General features: G+C 35.1%; 1 protein-coding gene across 21 annotated transcripts in view; it reads left to right on the top strand.

Annotated features, from left to right (window-relative positions):
• The window catches only part of NRXN1 (neurexin 1), a 1113124-nt gene that overhangs the window by 815239 nt on the left and 284206 nt on the right, over positions 1 to 13679 (top strand). The window lies entirely within an intron of this gene.

Below are 13679 nucleotides of genomic sequence, written 5' to 3'. Positions count from 1 at the left end.
GTTTCAGTATTGCCAAATGGCTCTAAAGTGGGCAATACCCAGGTTCACGGAGATAGATATAGATACCAAGTTCATTGGATTCATAATATATAAAACATTATATATTAAATACACATATATAAATTATGCATTATATATGTTACAGATATTATACATTAATTCATGTTGTTAACATTTTAACAAGTGACAAGTTTTTAAACATGATGTGAAAATTAGATCAAGGCTAAACAAATACAACCTTGCAGACGTTATTTCAGATGCTTAGCCTAAGAGCGCATAATGTCTAGGCTTATTGGGAGACCCAAGGTAATTTTATACCTGCTGTGTGAGGTGTGATTATTGCAGAGGATGTTGTATACTGGTACTCAGGTTTAAGTAGATGATGTGGCCACCAAGGAGGGAAAGGAACTAGGCTGTCGAAAGGAATATAATAAGGAGAAATGGATTGAAATTAAATCAGGATGATTTCAGCTGACTAGAAGGAAAAAATGTCCTCTGAGATCTTATTATCTTCTGACATACTCTCACATGGGAAATAGTGAAAATGCCAAAAGTGGATAATTTTAAATTGGCCTGACCACCTAATGAAGACTTTTAACTGCAAGGACCTGCCCTAAAACTGGTTTTCAAAGTCCTAGCTAGAAAAAATTAATGTGTATGTGTGTGTAAATTTATTATTTTGTATATATACTTACATGAATTCACACGTATAATTTTTGCAGAGGAAAATTTTGCAAATAAGGAAGTTTTCTAGAAATTCCTTTGGGTGATAGGGGTTGACATTTTGTTTGCTTTTAAAAAGCTTTATTGAAATATAATTCACATATCATGTAGTTCACTCATTCAAAGTATGTAGTTCAGTGTTTTTTAGTACACTCACAGAGCTGTGCAACTATCACCGACATTGAATTTAAAACATTTTTCTACTCCTCAGAAGAAACCCCTCTCCCTCCCTCTCCCAAGCCCTAAGCTACCACTACTTTCTGACCCCATTCCTTTGCATATTTTGACATTTCCTATAAATAGAATCACACAATATGTGGTCTTTTAGGAATGGCTTCTTTCATTTAGCGTAATGTTTACAGGGTTCATCCATGTAAAAATGTAGCATGGATAACTTCATTCTTTTCAACACTAAGTAATATTACATTGTATGGATATACCACATTTTGTCTATCAGTTAAATGGACATGTGGATTGATTTATTTTTTGGCTATCATGAATAATGCTTCTATGAACATTTACATACAAGTTTTTGTATGGATAGTGATTAGCTTGTGTGTGTGTGTGTGTGTAATTTTACAATATATATTCTCTACATTGTGATTTGGGGATCTCTGAAAGAATTGAAATGAACTACAATGTATATTTAAAATTAAAAAATACTTAATGTCAGAGCCAGTGTTTTTGTGTAGTTTTCTACTGATCATTAATATCTATTCTTACAGTTGATGTAAGAGTGAATTATCTGTTGGGGTTACAGGAAAGGGGAAGATATCTTAATATCAAACCTTTATGCATTACATCACTTTCCATTTTTATGGCACTTTCACCCACATTCTAGGGCACATATGATCATCTCCATTTTTCAGATAATAAAAGTAATATGCAAAGCTGCTCACAAGTGTCCAAAGTCACATGATGTATTAAGGACAGAATTTCCATGAAATACAGTTGTTTGATGTTTAGTTCAATATATCTGGGTTTTGTCTCTTACATGTGTGCAACTTGGCTGAGATACTTAATCTTTCCAAGCATCATTTTCCTTGTCTTTCCATGGTATTGATAATAATTACCTCACATATAAGATTATTATTGGGTGAAAATGGAACAGTTCATGTACAACTTTGTAAATTTTACACGCATAATAAGTGTACAATAGAGATTCGTGGTTGTAGTAACAGTAGCACCAGAAGTAATAGTAGTAATAATAATAACTGAGATTAAAACTCTGATTTTATGATAACTAATTCAGAATTTTTTGGCACACAAGACTACATTTATGTAATTGGCTTGCCATTTGGCTATTTTTGGCCACCTTGTGTGTATAATTTCACACCTTCTCTTTGCCCAAATATAGTCCAAATGCCAAGATTTATTCACATACATGAAATCACACACATCCGTATACAAATTGAGTGGCCCAAAATAAGTACCCAACCAAATGGTAAGTCATATCCAGAAAGGTTTATACACACACACACACACACACACACACACACACACACACACACACACACACAACTGAAATACCAATTCATGTAACACTTCTCATTTTTAAGGCACCTTTTAAAGGTTGATGTTCTCACTGCACCCAGGGAGCAGCACATTAGTCAGTGGTCTAATGTCTCTGAGCTCATGGAAATAAACAACTTGGAAAGCTTGAAGGACCAACAGAGCCAAAATCTACACTTGAATTAGAAGGTCATCTTTTGTATCTGTTAGCCCTTTTCTTATATTTCTTACACACACACACACACAAATACATGTATACATATATATTTCTTATATTTTTAAATTTTAAATGAATGCTTTCTTTGTTAAAGGAAATTTGAAAAAAAAAATTAAAAGGAGAAGATAGCCATGGACAACAACATCACTCAAAACCAGGCTATTTATTTTCTTTCAAACTTTAATTGCAGATAATTGGCTTATACCAACTCTACAATTTTGAATGCTGCTTTTAAAAATTAACTTGATAGTAGCAGCATTTTATGTTATTTTGGTCCTTATTAGCATAAGATTAAAGGCTGGTTGTTGGGAGTTGTTCTCCCATGGTGGATTTCTCATATGTAGGTTTAGGTTCTCTTTAGTGAACTTTGGGTTGAAAGCTTCATAACCCATGATTAGAAATTTGAAAAGTTGTGAAAAGAATATTTTGTGAAACATTTCACATAGTGTTATGTTGAAATTTCTTAGCTTCAGGATGTATTTTTTCCTAAGCACCGTGGAGTTAAGAATTATTTTTCTCTAGGAAAACTGATCCAATCACTGCTGCTAGGAGTAAGAAAGCCTAATTTTATGTGCTGAAGCTATTGAACAACTTTCAGCTCTAAGGGGAAAAAAAAGAAGAAAAAGAAAAGAACTATAGATTTTTGTAGGTATTTCTTTGAAATACTATTTTGAAAGTATAACGTACATAGTTACACAAATAATAGAACATATATCTACACTTGTCCTCCATCCACATGGCTGAGACATATAAAGTTAATCTTATCCTAAGAATACAGACTTCCACAACATTTTGATATCTTTTGTGGATTAAAAACAGGATCTCCATGATGTCTAGGGTAGAATTATATGCATGATTACACCTTTGTGCCAATAGATAGTATCCAGAGAGCAGGGCAAAAATTAACCTACTGTCTAGAATAACCCCTGGAAAAATCCATATATAGCAATTCAAAAGGTAAGAGGGTTCAAGGGGAAAAGGAAAAGATAAATGGCAAAGTTAAGATTTGAACTCCCTACTGTCTTTACTCAAACCTGATGCTCTTAATCACTATAGTAGACTGTACCTACAGCTCATTCCTCAAAACTATACATACCATAAATTATATGTAAAAAAATGTGCAAAAACAAACACGAATATGTTCTCGTACTTCCTTGTCTATCCTGGAATGACATGTGTGCTTAATAGGAACTGCATACAATCCAATTTGAAAATCTATATGATACCTTTCTGATAAAGGAGAATGAAAAGTAATTTATAATAGTAGTTATAAAATAATACATATATTTTAGTACGTTAATGCTCGGGGATAACACAAGAGAAAACTCATTTAATTAGTCATTTGCTTGCACCTATACACAGAATCACTGTGAATGTGACAGCCACAAATACAGTCTAATAAGATATGTTAAATAATCAACTCAGTTACCCTGTGTGGCGTTGCAGTCAATGCTCTGATTTTCTGATATAACGAACAAATCTCGTTAAGTTCAGAAAAACATAAAACAATAATAACAACCAAAGTTTAAGTTTTTCTTGATTAATACCATAGATGAATTCCTGGAAAATTCAGTTTATATAAAACCCATGCAAAAAACCGTTTATATGTGAAACAGACTTAAGTTATAGACTCAGATCATTATAAATCGATTTTTTTTTTACCTACATGAATATCCAGAGAAACAGTCAAAATTTATATAGGATGTAGGACACTTTTTTTGTGGGGCAGGACCTTAATAGGCATTGGCGTAGGTCTACTAGGGTACCTGATTCTACCTATTGAATTTGAATATAACCCCCTCATAATGTAACTTTACAAATGCAGTCTAACATTTTCAACAATGCCTTCTAGGGACTGATACCACCTTCAGTGAAGTCCACTTATATATCCTGTACCATAAAGTTTTTGTTCACTATTGTAACCTAGCACCTGGCCCTGTGTCTGGCACATAGTAGCAGTTTAATAAATAGTTCTTTAGTGAATGAACACAAGGGTGTTCATTTTACTTACACGGCATTTTTCATCTTCTCTTAGATAATGACCACAAATTTGCATTTTCAACCCTGACCTCTCTTCTGAGCTCCACAAAACCAAAAAAACAAAAAAAGAAATAGTTAAAAATGCAATTTCAACATTAGACTTATACTATAAAGAGGAAAATTTATTTGTCTACAAGTACCTCAACCCTTCAAACATAGACCTTGGTACAAAAATAGCGTTTAGTAATAATAGAAGACACGTTCAAGAACCTGAAGATCCATGTCAAAAACTGTAGAACTGATTTGATTGTTGGTTTTTCAGAGTTGGTGTTTCCTACACTAAATTGTTAAGAAAAAGTTAGGCCACTTTAACTTGCTGTTGTTACCTTTGTAAAACTCAAGGAAAGTAGTTATTCCTCTTTGACTTGAGTCTAAGAATACCGAGTGTTCAATCTTTGACCCTAAGAACTCAATTATTACTTGAATTCAGTTATCAGAAGGCCTGACAATAGGTTTGTTAGCTCCTCACCTGCACTGCGACCTTGTTTCTTCAGGCTCGTCATCGTTTTTCTGTCCATCGTGCCCTCTCAGGCTACGGGAGATCTTTCTGCCATTTCCTGGGCTGCCCTCTCTGGGACCTTCAATTCCTTCTCCCAGTGACATCCAGCAATTCTTAATCTCCAGGCCTGCATTCTGTTTACTCTACCAACCCCATCCCAGATTGTTGACTGTTGCCATAGGATTAAAAAAAGGGAAAGAAACAAAAAACACGGTAATTGGTTCCACTTAAAATTCATACTTTTCCACATTCTAATGTCACTTACTACCAAAGACTTTGCATTTAGTTTTACTATCGAGGTTGAAGCTATTTCGTCTGTCTTCCCTAATCTTTTCCCATATCTACCTGTTAATACATGCACTTGGAGTATTTTTAAAATATTCTTTACATTCATCCATAAGCTCCTCTTAAGACTGTTTTTTATCCTAGAAACATATTAATGAAGCCAAACATGTGAGACAGGATAACAAAGGCACCAGTGGTCCCAGAAAAGAGACTCAAGTGAAATAGCCTACTTTCCCTTCCTACCTGTCACTTGTATTTCTCATCAGTGTGTTCAATGCTAAATTATTTTGTAATTCTTCCTGTAGTCATTCATTTGTAATGAATCTTCCCTTCCTTTCATTTACCATAACCCTTTGTTTATTTTGTGTGTACCGTCTACCATAGTACACCAAGTGCAGTGCCTGTGTATGAGCATCTCTCTTTTCCCCTTTAACTTATGCCGTCTTCGAGACTGAAAAATAAGAGGCATAGTGCCTTGCACAGAGGAACTATTCAATGATTATTTATTGAATAAGAGTAGACTTGTTGGTCTTAGAAATCATGGGTGGGAGAAAATACAATTAAAAAAAATTAAATATAGGTAGCAAAGAAGAAAACTACAAAGCAATGAACTGAAAACAGTGTGATGTCATGCCTGTGAGTCAGCCACCCTGGAGCAGATCCTCCAGCTGCATTCAAGCTGACTCCGGCCACAGTCCAACTCTGCACTGCACTCTGCTGAGACTCTGAGCCAGAACTGCTCAGTTAAGATCTTCTTGAGTTACTGGCCAACAGAAACAGTGTGGATTATACATTTTATTATAGGTTTAAGCCACTTAGTTTTCTGTTTATTATACAACAATAGATAACTAATATACCCGTTTTTCCTAATGAATCTGGTTCAGTGAGATGTGGAGTATCTTCTGTAAATGCAGAAGAAATAACTTGTGAGAGAAAGCACTCAGTGAATAATTTTAGATTAGTAGTACCTAATGCATTACGGTCCCTAGAGCTACATGGATTTAAAGCTTCACTGGAGCCTTGACCTTTAGGGACACTTGAGGTGATAGTTACACGTAAGCACTCATGTATGACATCTTTCACTGAATCCTAACAATATTATTGCCCCTATTGTTTGTTTGTAGACATTGTCATTAACCACCTTAGATACCAGTTTAATGGATTGACGTAGAGCCCTAGTGTCACCATTGTTTAGTGCTTCTCAGGGGATGCTATTGTGTAGCGCAGGTTGAGAATCACTGCGCTACTTTCTGATGATTATATTTTATGCTTCCCATTATATTCTTGCCTAGCAGTGAGCATGCTGTTTACCTCTTTGCGTAGCACTTGGCACAGTGCCTTGGATGGAGTAGGAAGCCAATAGCTATTTGTTTACTGACCTTATGCAGCACAATACACCTTGAAAACAATACTTGAGAGGACATTAAATATCAGTCTCAGAAATTAGTCAGTGAGCGTTAGCAATAGGAAAAAACCAGAGAAGACCTAGTTAAAAAGGAGGACCAGGGGAGAGAAGGGAGGTCTTTTCAAAGGTAAATACTATACCTTCACTTTTTAGGTGATGCATTCTTATTTAGTGTAGACTGATAGAAAGAAAAAAAGGAAAAAGAAAAAAAAAAAGAAAACAGCAAGGATGACGAGAAAGAAGAGAGGAGGGGGGCAAGACACTGCTAACCTAATACAAGTTTCATGGTCTCCAGAAAGTTCTTTGGAATGGTTTAAATTTTGTTCTTACTTTTGAAAACCATAGTTCAGTGCACCAAGATTCTATTTCATTCATTGTGTCTGGGTTGTATTTACTTCTTATAGAAATGGTCTAGAGGAAACCAAATGATAGTGTTCCAGATTGCTATAAAACCTTTGATATATTGGACGTTTTCGACATTCATGTTAGCTAGTGGGAGAAAAAAGCTCTGAGATTTTTAGAAGGGTTATACCGATGAGAGCCTGTTCAGCTTTCTCTCAGTAAATTGTGTGTAGCTATCTCCAGGCTTGTCACAATGCTTGCCAAAACATTGCTCACTTTATGTTATAGTTAGAAAAATTCAGATTCACAATTATGGTGTTCTCGTCCATGTTTTAGGTCAAGACTAGTCTCTCTGAAAGAATATTAATAGCTTCGAAGACTTTATTTCATTGTAGAAATATTAATGAGGCATATTCATTGTGATTCCAGACAGTAGATAAAACAGTTAAAGCAGCAGAAATGACGCTGGGTTTACAAGCAGTTATTATAGCTAAGATTAAGAGTTCATCTAGATTTCCAAGAAATAAGTCAAGTAGGCAGCAAATGATATGATATACATTTATGGGCTGTTAAGTATTGCAGAGAGCTTCCAGTAGGTATTGTTTATTGATGTGTATTTCAATTGCTAAATCAAAATATTTATAACAATAGGTAATGAGTAGATTTTCATTTATAAACTATAGAGTAATAAAAAATGAAAAGTAAAGGGATTATTAGCTGAGTCCAGCGGTATTGTATAACTGCCTCTTAATGGGTTCTCCCCTCATCTACTTTCTCATTGCAGACATTGTGAATCATAATAGAAGGCTGTGGGCATGTTAGAAAAATTTGTCCAGAAACAGTAATAAAATTACAGTATTCTAATGACTGATTTTCTAGGATGAATTTTCCACTTTTGTTTTATGAGATCGCCCAGACAAAGAGAATAAATTGCATTTAGTGCAGTCTCTCAGGGAGAAATATGTCTCTTTTTTAGGAAAAGAGAAGTGGACCGTCTTGTATCATTCGGTCGGTTAATGTACTTGTTCCTATACCTCAAAGTGATATCATAAATTATAAAAATGTGATTGCATGCTCTCTTGCCACTCTTGGAAAGAATTCATGGACAAATCCTTCATTGAAATAGCATTAAGACTTTGGCTTGCACTAAAATATTTAAATAAAGACACGAATATACTTATCATTCACTTGTTAATGTCAGAGAGAGAATGTAAGAGAGAGATAGGAGGACAGAGAGAGAGATCTCACTTAGGCACACGTGTACTTCCTTATATTTGTTTTATTTCCTTATGTAAACCATAAGCCTTTAACATTCTTAAATGCAAATTTCTTTTTCTTTTTGGTTTTCAAAAAGATTATATTTCTCTGAGAGGCGGTGACTAAATTGAAGCAAGCCTGATTTCAAAATATGATTTCTAAAATACTAGTTTTTTTAAGTCTTTACAGAAATCTTGGGACTGAAGTCATTCTAATGAAATCTGGAGCCAGTGATAGATATGTGAACCTTTGGATTTAATCTCTCCAAACATATTTCTGACTAGAAGCAATTTTGTTTCATCCAACTAATGTGAAATCAAATCGTCCTGTAAATATATATTTTGGTGAGAAATGGTATACCTCAATGACAGGTGCTAATTGGAGGCTGTATGAACCATTTCCAAAGTTGCACAGAAAAGAGTGATCGTTCCATCCAGTCAGGTCCTCAGCTCTGGGCCTTCATGATGCTTCATTGTGATAACACAGCAGTCATTCCATCCGTGGGCAACCGCTGGGGAGTACTGGCCAGTTTGTGTACCACTGTGGCTCTGGGGACAAAGGCAAGTCTTTTGTCTTTGGAGATATACCTGTACTCTAAAATTCACGGAATGTGTATATTGATAAGCAGTCACCTACCCAAGAGGGTTCTTCAGAAGAAAGGAATCATGCAGTGTAGCTAGGTAAAATTTTCAAAACACGTGAGACCATGTAAAATTTGAACCTTGAGATCTCACATGAAGCAAATATTTTAGCATGATTTATACTAAGGGATAATCCAGAGTAGGTTTGTTGGTTGGTTGGTTGGTTTGTTGGAAAGTACAAAGGAGTCTTTGGGAAGATGTGTGATGCAGTAGGGAGAGCACTGGAATGAAACATTACAGCAGTGTTTCTCTCCTGTGTGTGATCCTGGCAAGCTTTATGACCTTGGACAAGTCACTTTACCCCTGGGGCCCTATCCTATAGAATGTGTGGACTGGATTAAATGGTCTCAGTGATCCATTCTTTTCCTAACGATCTAAGGCTTCATGTGAATGAGCATATGCCAGCTGCTAGATTCTTTATTCCTTTGAGCCTTCATAATAACCTCAGGAAACCTAAAGCTACAGTATTTCTACTTGGTGATGCAGTACCCCATGGATGATCTGAGGGCTTGGTGTTTATGTAAGCCATGTTCCATGATGATGCAGGTGAATAGTGGCATAGGGAGAGTAGAAAATTTGCCATAAAATGAAGAAGAAATTGTTGTAAAACTTGTAGTGCAGCTGGATAAAAACTATGAAAAGACAAGCAGTTTAGCTTAATAACCAATCAAGATTTCTTTTTCTATTGAAAAGATTACAAATATATGTGGAAAGGTCAACTTCTTGCATTTTTTATTGTTTCTATAAAATGGATATAAATAACAAAGGATCTATGAATCTGTGTTCTTTCCTTGATACATTTTTTTTAAATGAAGTTGAGTTTTAGATACTTTAACTTGAAATGCTAAAAAGCAAAGTGTAGTTTTGTGACTGGACTTTCAAGAAGGCATTTAAAATATCTTCATTTTCTTATGTTGTAGCCCACAAGCTAATGAGGGGTTTGGTAGGTGTTGAGCAGCTGTGAGAGCAGCATGTCTCTTTATTTATTGATGAAAATCCCACTGGAGAATTGTCTGGAATAGAAAAATAGCTCAAACCATGTCTGTGCTGAATGGGAGAAAATATACAAAGGGGGAAAAAAGCTTACAAGAGAGAATAGGAGACTGCTGATCACTGGTATCATCTTTAGAAAGAAGTCATCAGGGATGAAAATGTGAGATTTGGAGATTAATGAAAAAGTAAAACTTTTTAAAACAAAATATAAGAAAAAAATAATAATCCAGTGAGAGGGGAAAGGTTGCATTAGTTCAGTGTCTTTAACATAGACATAAAAAATATTACGTTCTAAGTGAATTAAAAGATGTCTCTAATTCATCCATTTTTTTGTGCTGGAAGCTGCCCTACAGAATATCTATGCCAACTTCTTCGTTTTTGGATGTGGTAACCAAGTCCCTGAGAAACTGCTTGATTAAGAGTCCATGATCAATTGCTAAATTAATGTGCAGATAAGAATATGTCCCCAGCCACCCAGACAGAACTCCAGGTTCCCAGTCAAGTGTCTAGTCCCTTTCCTAGATGACAAAATAGGATGGAAAGGGTTTACACTCAGACAGCAAGCGTTGGTTATTTGATCTCAAGGACTTTTTCTCTTTGAAATCATGTTCATCAAGTGCAGTAAAATTTTCTGAGAGAAAGTCTACCAGGAAAATTCTGTGCATGTTACCCCACCACTTGATAAAGCATTTTAAAGTATAAAAGTTGGACGTTAAAGAACAGTATTAAATTTATTAGTTGAGGGAATGTAGATACACTTTTTGTATATATGGAATATGTTTATGTACATTTAACTGTATATCTGCCTGTACACTGTGTATTTTCTTGTCTTAGCTCTATGTTGATTGCGCCAGTATTAACTGTACTTGTTGATTGATTATGAGGGTGGTGCGTGGTAGAAATAAACCATAGAAAATTATTTGATATGGAGCATCTCAAAGTGTGACTAACACATTAGATGATCATGCAAACTTTACTAAAATTTAAAAGATGTAAACATACGTTCTTTGCCGTACCACTTTTGGTGGTGTTAGGAAATTTCTCTGAAATTCTAAGAAGTAACAATGTCTTACCATTATAGAACAATGGCATCTTAAGGCATTTCTCAGCTGTAGAAATTAGGACGCTTTTCGACTTCAGGGAGTGATTCTACCACAAACACAGATACGGTAAGAAATGGCATCCAAGGAGTTGATGCCATCAGTAGCACTGATGCTATATCCTGCCTTTACATTCCTTTCTACTGGCTCTAGAATAAGAATAGAAACTATATTAATATTATATTTTAAATCATTAATATTATAAGTTGCTTTAACAGTAATAGAAAGTTGGATTATTGTACAATTCCATTATCAGGTAATATTTCTGTCCTTTAAAACAGTCACTCAGGCACAGTTATTGCCGGTTTCTCAGTCTACACAACAAAATAAGAAGCAATCATGGAAATGCCTGGCAGGGAAGGGAGAGGGGAGTAAGAATCAAAAATAATGGGGCTTCCCTGGTGGCGCAGTGGTTGGGAGTCCGCCTGCCGATGCAGGGGATGCGGGTTCGTGCCCTGGTCTGGGAGGATCCCACATGCCACGAAGCGGCTGGGCCCGTGGGCCATGGCCACTGGACCTGCGCGTCCAGAGCCTGTGCTCCGCAGCGGGAGAGGCCACAGCAGTGAGAGGCCCGCATATCGCAAAAAATAATAATAATAATAAAAAAATAAATAAATAATGCCAGGGCAAAAATCTGTCTTTGTAAGATTACCTTTTACTTGTTATGTATAAAATGGTAAATATTTTAAAGAGCCTATTTCTCCTCACTGTCTAAACAGAGCTGTAGTATTAAGAGGAAATTTAAAAAGTGATATTACAAATATGCAGTGTAATAGACCATTAGTCTATAAAATGGAAATGGCTGTTGCAGTTTAGCACAGAATGCAAATCACTATTGAAACACTGCAGTTTGTTATATTATGAGCAGTCAGAGATCATGCATAATGCAATGGGAAAAAAGGGAGCAGCCTGATCACACACCATCATTTTAACCTGATTCTGTGCCCATGAAGAGTTGATATTTGAAATGATCTCTGGTGAGGTTTGGCCGGATGCAAGTAGCTTCTGCAGGGGAATATGTTTGGTTCTCATTTTGCATCTTCTGCATATTTATAGAATACGGAATAAGAATGCTTTTAATTATGCATGGGTTAAACTTCAGTCCAGGATATGTTTGAGGTCTTAACTGTTCGGGTGAAAATAGACTTCCACAGATTATCCAGTTGCTCTCTCAATGGACACAAAAAATGGTTCTGTGTAAACTCTTCATCTGCAGAGCCAATATTAACTTGACACTTTTTTGTTTTTACTTTTTAGTTAAAATTTTATTCATGATCATATTCTTAATCACAATATATTTGATTGCAAAACAACCTGTCTTAGAATAATACAGTATGAGATGCATTTGACCAACAGTACAAATACAGTAATTATAATACTCAAATCTTAGGTTCATAGATATTTAATGTATTACACGTGCATGACACTTAAAAAAAAAATCCTGTCTTGAAAACTTTATAGAAGCACTTCTCTTTTCATCAAATATAAGGCTCACGTGAGCCTATAACAAAACTGAATACCGTTCATGTGTCAAAGGACAAGGCTAAGCAATAAGTTATTCTTTTAAAAATATCTATGAACCAGAACAATTTTCTGTTTGAGATTGAGAAGCCAAAGACTATTAAGGAATATTTTAAGGCTGAATAGAATCAACAAAGGTAAATAAGGAGATTGGGAAGAAAGAAACAGTTCAGTATTAACAATGCAGTATATCTGCCAGGTTCCTGTGCTCAGCCAGATCATCTTGAAAACATGAATTCTGAGTTTAGTAAAGTGTCATACAGTATGTAGTTACATCAGATACCTGATGAAAGTGCTTTTCTGAAACTGTTTCTTCTCTTTTATATATGGACTTTAAAGAAATCCAAACAAATACTGCAATGCAGTGTTTTGAAAAACACATAAACTGCAGAAATGCCCACAATAACAAATGATATCAGGAAGTACAGTAATTGAAATGTATCAGGACGTATAGGTACAGTTAATTGAAATGGCATGGTAATGTGAAATGTTAAAAGGAATGGTAATGTGGAATATAAAAAGGATGACTACATAATTTCTACTTCCAAACCTGAACTAAAATTACAGAATGGTGAGCTCATTACTTTATGTAGCAACTAGGAATTGCTACCTTTAAAATATTAATTCTTTCAATGCTTATTTTTGGATTGCCTACTATTTAACAGGTACCATGTTTGGTGCTACACTGATTAATAAAACAAGGTTCTCTGCAAAGAAAGAAACCTTGGTCTAGGAAGTACTCATTATATACTTCTTACAAATTTAGTTAAGTATGGCTTTTGGAACTAAAGAAAAAAAATTTTCCAAAAAGTTAACTTTCTAATTAAGAATGCATACGCACATAAATAGTTAAGTCAAGATTTCAGAGGCTCATAAATACTTAGAAACTCTAAACTGCTAATTGACTATTTCAGTTGATGTGATACCTGTCTCATCAACTGCCTTCATATTTTTCCCAAAGTACATTCTTAACACGCAAAAAATTTTAAAACAATGAAACAAACATTTCAGCCATTCTTGCATACCTACTCTTAGTAAAATACAGAAAAAGTTGCAATTTTTAATCGGGACATCGAAGACAATTTAAACCAATCATATTATTCAAGTGAAACAGGTGTCCTGAATTTTGTAACACCATCAGTAA

Source organism: Neophocaena asiaeorientalis, unplaced genomic scaffold (assembly GCF_003031525.2).
Source record: "Neophocaena asiaeorientalis asiaeorientalis breed wild unplaced genomic scaffold, Neophocaena_asiaeorientalis_V1.1 scaffold171, whole genome shotgun sequence".
Classification (NCBI taxonomy): Eukaryota; Metazoa; Chordata; class Mammalia; order Artiodactyla; family Phocoenidae; genus Neophocaena; species Neophocaena asiaeorientalis.
This window is presented reverse-complemented; position numbering and strand designations above follow the sequence as displayed.